The sequence below is a fragment of the Crocodylus porosus genome, unplaced genomic scaffold, assembly GCF_001723895.1.
Source record: "Crocodylus porosus isolate Cpor-Errol unplaced genomic scaffold, CroPor_comp1, whole genome shotgun sequence".
NCBI lineage: Eukaryota > Metazoa > Chordata > Crocodylia > Crocodylidae > Crocodylus > Crocodylus porosus.
Window position 1 is genome coordinate 28,054,119 of NW_017728951.1, and position 7,494 is coordinate 28,061,612.

Below are 7,494 nucleotides of genomic sequence, written 5' to 3' on the forward strand. Positions count from 1 at the left end.
AGAAGAGGCTAGATGAACACCTTGCTGGGGTCGTTTGACCCCAGTACTCTTTCCTGCCATGGCAGGGGGTTGGACTAGATGATCTACTCAGGTCCCTTCCGACCCTTGAAACTATGAAACTATAAGCTCAGATCCTGAAAAAGATCTTTAAAGCTAAAGCTTCCCTTGGTTCCTCCAGACCCAAAAGGAAATAGTTTTGGCTGCATTTTTAAAGTTTGAGAAAACTATTTACATCTCCTTCACTTTTTAAGGTGAAAAAGTATTATGTCTAGTTTTGGGCACCGCACTTCAAGAGGGATGCGAAAAATCTTGAGAGGGTCCAGAGAAGGGCTACTCATAAGGTTATAGGCTTGCAGGCAAGGCTCTACGAGGAGAGACTGAGGGACCTAGATCTCTTCAGCCTTCTCAAGAGAAGGCTGAGAGGTGATCTTGCGACTGCCTATATATTCATCATGGGAGGGCAGCAGGGAATAGAAGATTCTTTATTTACTAGGGCACCACCTGGAGTAACTAGGAACAATGGCCACAAATTGACGGAGAAAGATTTAGGTAGGACATAAGAAAGAACTTCTTCACAATAAGGGTTGCCAGAAGCTGAAATGGGCTTCCAAGGGAGGTGGTGCTCTCCCCTACTTTGGGGGTCTTCAAGGAGACTGGACAAGCATCTAGCTAGGGTTGTCTGACCCCAGTGCGCTTTTCTGTCCACAGCAGGGGGTCAGACTTGATGACCTACTGAGGTCCCTTCCATCGCTAACATCTATAAATCTTTGACTTGACATCTGAAGGTAGTAAGATAAATAAATCCCACCTCTTCCAAATGTAATGGGTAGCTAGAACATCATAAAAATACTCTCCTGGCATAATTTGGTGGTAGGAAATGAAGAGAAAAACTAAGCAACTGAAAAACAGTCTGACAGATAATGCTCTGTAGGCTTTTGTAAAATTGTAGTAGGCCCCAGTGATTCTCCACTCCCTTTGTAATACCAGAGAGGGGGAGGTAGTTCTATTCGTCTGGAGTTAAGCAGAAGGCAGGGCAGGATGGCATCTTGACTACCCCATTTAGAGACATGAGTTTTCATAGGCTTTTGTCAGATACTATGACTGGACTTGCAGAGAATATGGGTACTAAACAGAAAGAAATAAAAAGTCATTTAAATACAAAGGATAGGGAAAAGGAAGGGAGCACTACTGACAGAGGTACAGGTGGGTTGAAAAGATCAAATGGGATAAACAAAGCAGTTAACCATTTAAGGGACACAGGCACTATAAAAGCTAGTTGGGGTATATTGGTTACAAAAAAAAAAAAAAGAACATACTCTCCCTTTCTAGCTTGACTAAATGCCTAGCAGAAATGGTTGGACCTGTCTAAAACTAACTGCAAGATTAACAAAAATTGTATAAACCTCCAGTTTCTGGGGGTCATTGTACCTTATATTTTATGACACTTTTGTCCCATCCTATCCAGTCCACAAAGGCAGGAGAGGATGTGTCCCAGGTATACATCATGTTCCAATTATAACTGCATTTAAAAACAAGGCTGTTCGTCAAAGATGAAGAGGAAAGAGAAAAAATAGCTAATTTCTTAATTAAGTTTAAATTATGAGAAGTTTCGAAAATCAAGATAAAGGTCAAAGTTAACTGTTATACACCATTTGTAATATTCAGAATGAAGCAACTAACTATCTACCAATATTCTTCCCAAATTATGCTTGTATCTGCCTTCTAGAGAGGGCTTCATGCAGAGAAGCAAAAGTCCTTTTTGTTTTGTTTTTCTTTTTTGATGCAGAGCACCACCTAAAGGATATGAACTGTGAGTTCATGGACCTACATCAGTAGTACAATTTATTTGTACAGAGATTAAATAGATTTAGAAAAAAAGTTCAAAGACAGCAAGATGAAACCTCCAGAAAACCCATCAGGAGGAAAATAAAAAATCACATATGCAAGAAAACTGTGGATCCCCTCATTTTAAGATTTCACTGCATATTGCAATATTTGGAAAAAGTAAACTTTTCATTATTATGAAGTACAGCTGTCCAGTTGGAAACAGATGCACTGGTGATCTGACAATTCAACCATGTATAGTCCTGTCTCCAGCTGAGCAATAAAAGAAATACTGAGCCAGTTTTCCTGATGAAGAAAGTAGTCTGACCATAAAACAAGCTTAAAGACTACACTGAGTTTTATTCAGTGTACAAGTGATCCTGTTACAAAGAGAAGTAATAATATAGGTACTTTCATGACACTTTCTTTGCTGCTGACATGGCAGAAAAATGGCCCTGACCAAGGGGAAGGATGGGGAAGTTATTGCACCAATTTTTATCAGCATTTTTAGTCATTTAAAAGAGACTCCATTTGGAGAGAGTGTAAGCTAGAGCCCTGAGACTGTTCCAGCAAGGTATAGGCGACTGGTCCTGCACAGTCACACAAGCATCAGGGAGTTTTCAATTAAATTTTATGCCACTGTTGTACCCACACATCCTAATTCACAATCTGTGCAGTTCACCTCACCCAAAGGGCCAAAACATTAGCTAACCCCTTTGCACTGTTAAACGATCTCAAAGGCCGTGTCTAGATGGGTGCAGCCATGCAGTATGTGCATATACTGCACATTCAGGTGTTTTCCAGTCTGCAAGGTAGCAATGCAGGGGGTGTGTGGTAGAGGGGGAAGTTGACCCCAAGAGATCCCTCAGCTGCCTGCCAACCCCAACCCACAGAATCACCGCTGCTGCAGCCCCAGGGAGGCCCCCAGGACTCCAGGTAAGGCTGCTAGGACCAGTCCAGTGCTCTCCTATCCCACCCAGTGCCTCTCCTACCTCACCCAGGGTAATTTGCCACATTCCAGAGGGCGCGTGGCACAGGCATTCCCTAGGGATAACTAACAGCAGCAAAGGTGTCCCACTGCTAGTTGTCCCTGGGGAAATAAATGCCCATGCTTATGTGGACACAACCAAAGAGGTCAAAGCATTTACTCTCACCAAGCCAAGTTATTTTTCCCCTTAAAAGAAAGGAAAGAGAATGAACATTACATGCAAAAAACCAAGTAGAAGCAATACTGACATTACCTATGTCAAATATTCTGTATGGGACAGACTGTGAACAGGCCCTACGCAAGGGCAGAGAAGTGTGTGCTTACGTGTCCCCAGCATATTGCCTGCACTATTTTTTTTCTGGGACAAAGTATGCCTGATCCATCTCCTCCTCCTAAAGCAGCAGATGTGTGTGAACCATACTGTTACACATATGTGCATGTGTAATAGAAACATACGTTGTTTGTGAGAAAATATGGTACCGCTTAATGCAAGAAACTTAACTTCAAGCTCTGAGTTCTCAATACTTCACATACAAAATTGTGGGGGGAGTTGTTGTTTTTTTTAGTTTTTTACATTTTTCAAACAGAATGTTAATTGTATATCCAATAACAAAGTTGCACTAGTATTGTAACAAGGGTCTCCATGGAACTACGTCAAGATGAAACGATCAATATCCCTGCAAAAACCTCATTATGGTATCAAAATGAAATCAAGTAAGATCAATGCAAGTTATTACTCATATAAACATAAAGCTCAATTCAAAAGTACATTCAAATGCTAGTTTCAAACATATTAAAAACATGGAAATTTTTATTTCAGCTGCACCTATTCAGGCCATATTAGCACATATGACTTTCTATTTGTTTCACAACTACTTTACCTGTTGCTTGGAAGGACGTGCTTCATCAACATGAAGTGTATGAGATTATGGTTTGGGCTTGAAAAACTCACCGCTAACTGACAAATGAGGGACTGAAGTCCACCTAATTCTTTTAGCTTTATAATCATAAAGGCTAACCTTCCAAATATGCACCAAAGCAGAGTTGTTTTTCTGAGTTCACAGACTGACAGCTCCCATACCTTTAATGTCTACTCAGCCCTACTATGAAATCAATGAGGTTCTAGCCATTTCCATTGTCCTTATTCAGAAGGTTGTGGGCAGTCTAAAATTGACAACATTTATATCTATTTCATTCTGCTAAGGGAGGCCAAGAGTCCCAGTAGAGATACAGATTGGTGCTCTTTGCAGATGAGAAAGAACCACAAAATGGGAAGGAAAAAATGAAAGAAAGCAAAAGCTAGTCTTACTCATCTTAACAGTTAATAAAGGATCTAGAAAACAGTAGACTAGCAAAAGGCCTTTTTCACCCTCCAAAATGCAGCCAATTCTGAAACAGAAAGCAGGAGAGAAAATCTCCTTTTCTCCTCTGACAGAAAAGTGGATTTGTGATTTATTGAATAGCTTCTGGTCAGAATTTGATACAAAAAAAAAATGAATGGGGCGTAGGGAAAGCCAAATATATTATTCCTGGTCTTTTGCCCACCCCCCCAAAAATAACTCTACTGATTTTGATGACCTCACTACTCTGCACTTAGACAAGTGATCATCAGGTTTTATAAATAATTAAAATTACCTCACATTTGAAAAATTACCTCACATTTAAAATACAGTAATTGCCATATTGGATTAGATTAGTGGTCCTCTTCCTCTGATATCTCTATCTCTATCTCTAACAGAGGTCAGTATCAGTTGTTTCCGAGAAAGATTCAATATATTCGTATAGTGGACACTTCAGAATAACCTGTATAAACTACCCACTGAAGGAATTTTCCTTTTAACCTAAAATTTATGAGGTTGATTCCTGCCCTGAGGAAAAAGTCCATCTATCTCTCTCTCTCTCGCCCTCACTCTCTTCCCAAGCCCTATATTACATTTGTACTTTCTTTTGTAACTATGAATATTCTTTTTTATGCATGAAAATGTCGTGTCTTTTTTAATTCTGTTAAGTGCTTAACCCCAATAATATTCTGTGAAACTGGAATGATATTCTGTGAATTGTGAGAAAAAGCATTTGCTTTTATCAGTTTTGAATGTGCAAATGTTCCTTGGTTTTTGTATAATAAGAATTATTTTGTCACCTTTAAGTTTGGCCACCACATTCCTTACCTCCTTTTGAAGATTGTTAATAAATGTGTTGCACAAGACCAATTGTAAACTTTGTATTTCTAGTGTTTGTTTCCTCTCTCTCAGTTATGTCCATATCCAGGATAGTACCTTGACTCTTTCACACAGTGACAACTTAGTTTCTTTAATAACTTGCATGCATTGAGAATAGTTTCTAAAAGTCAAGACAAATTGTGTCATATGGTTCATTTTTATCCACTATTTTATTGATATGTTCAAAGAATTCAAAGGTTAGCAAGACATTTTTCTTTGGAAGAAGGCACATGAGTTAATTACCATTTATCATGATTCTCCAGTATCTACTGGCCAGCTGAACTTGTTACAGCAGTGTGAGTACATAATATCTCAAAGCCAACTTTGACATAAAAAGTAGCGTCATCGAGGCAGGCTGGAATCCTCCAATGAACCAATGACTTCAAACTAATCCCCCTTCATACAGAGGCACTGCCTGTGCTAGGGACCCCTCTACACATGCAAAGGGGGCCTCACCTATGTAAAGCTGCAATGGAATCTAACATGCAATCCATACAATTGTACCTTCTGCCATGCTACGTGTGCATGGCAGGAGGTGCGACTGTGGGGTCGCACATTAGATCTCATCATGCCTTATTGCTGATGTGGCTCCCAGCTGCAAGAGAGACACTTTTACATGTGCAAATGAAAGTGCAGTAGAGACCAGATATAAAGTTAGTACACATTTTCAAGGTCTAAGGTTGGAGCTGTTTATCATGTCTTAAGTCCTTTGCATGTGAAGTTGGTCTCAAGGTGAAATTACCTAGTTAATTTCACAGTTACAATACCTGTAACATGTAGAGCGGGTCTAGAAAGAAGAAATATTTCAGCAAAGCATTCCTAGTGCAAGCATAAGAAATATATACTTTCTTACTAAAAACATGCACTTACTTTGGTCCTCAAGCTAACACACACTGCACCAATATGCAAGGATAGTTGTGCCAGTCTAAATGCATTTACAGCACAGCTTTGGTTAGCACAGCCACCTCTAACAACGGCAGGTTTGCAAAAGTTTCCGAAGTAGACAAGGGCAGAGCCAAATCTATATTGAGCCTTGGCACAACTGGGGAGCCTATGAGCATGAAGATATCTGAGTTGCTACTGAGCTAAACTGGGAGCTGGTGTCCATGCTTCTCACATCTTTTGGACCATGAGTGAGTGATGATGGTGGCTAAGGAACAAAGAAAGTTGCAATTCCCAGTGGTTTTTCTCCAGTTAAATATGGCTTTTCCGTCAAAAGAGAAATTTCTGATTTAAAATAAAAGATGTTATACTGAGGTTAGACAAAAAATAGCAGCAAGATGACGCTTGGTTCTCAACACTTTTAAACTTAAGACACCTCTGGATACTCAAGACACCCTTGGATACACTCAAGGCACCCCTCAGCTCTTAGTTGTTACTTTTGCTGCAAAGAACTTAAAAAGACTACAACAATGACAGCAGATTTCTGCTTGAAATCTTTGGACTTATCTTGTGAATCATGTTTGCAAATCTAACGGTGCTAACATTATATGTCACCCCACAGAAAGCTCAAAAGGATCTCAGTCTGAGAATCGCTGGCCTTAAGATACTGTTAATACAGTGGTCAAACAGCTCTCATATGGAGAGTACTGTATGACCTTAAAGAATGCAGTAATGGACATGATCTGGGCAAAATACCATAGGACAAAGTCACTTGCTAATCATAGGAATTTCTGCTATCAGATGGAAGCAAAAGCAGCAAATGAGGAGAAAGATGCATGTATTAGTAGATCATGGGTGGCTAATAACATATTGCAACTCTGTAAAAACACCTTGTATTCTAGGGTGCATCAGAAACCAAAGTTTCAGTAGCGCATATGAGGTTTTAATGGATTGCTACAAGGTCCTGTCAAGACATTATCTGGAATACTGTGTTCTATTCAGGCCACTTATGTCCAGGAATGATTAATTCATCTTTGGAAAGTTATAGAAAAGGTCTGCTATAGTGACCAGGGAATGAGGAGCCTATAACACAAGAGAAGACAAAAAGACCCTGATTTGTGTAGCTTTGTATAAAGATGATTGAGAAGGAGGTCTGATTGTTTTCTAGAGATAGAGAATGGAGAGAAGATTCAAACTAAAAGACAATGTGTGCACAGAAAGAAATGGATCTAAACTGGCCAGGAAAAGGCTAGAAACGGTTTCTTAATCATTAAAATTCTGGAAGTGCCTTCCAATAGTAGTGGAAGTGGAAATCACAAGTGTTCCTAGATGGAGTGATTTATGAAAGGAATTATCAGGCAAGCATGCCTGAAACTCCATGGAACCAGATTCATTGTCCCAGGAAGACTTCGGGTGACCTATGTTCCTATAAAAACCAAACAAACAAGAAAGAAAACAGAAGACCCATAGCTACTCCATTTCCCTTCCTGCTACCCTTCCCCCCCAAATATTAACTGGTTCTGATATGGCTGGGAAAAAACTCTGATCTTCTGGAAAAAATGTGTGTTAAGCTTTAACCCG

General features: G+C 39.7%; 1 protein-coding gene and 1 long non-coding RNA gene across 2 annotated transcripts in view; one reads left to right on the forward strand and one right to left on the reverse strand.

The window, feature by feature from the left end:
• LOC109324258 overlaps positions 1 to 6,574 on the forward strand; it is a 19,888-nt gene extending 13,314 nt beyond the window's left edge. The window contains exons 2-3 of the long non-coding RNA XR_002104886.1: positions 2,576 to 2,579; positions 6,454 to 6,574. This is a non-coding gene — a long non-coding RNA (uncharacterized LOC109324258). The remainder of the gene's footprint in view (positions 1 to 2,575; positions 2,580 to 6,453) is intronic.
• The window catches only part of LOC109324257 (heparan sulfate glucosamine 3-O-sulfotransferase 1-like), a 123,351-nt gene that overhangs the window by 109,580 nt on the left and 6,277 nt on the right, over positions 1 to 7,494 (reverse strand). The window lies entirely within an intron of this gene.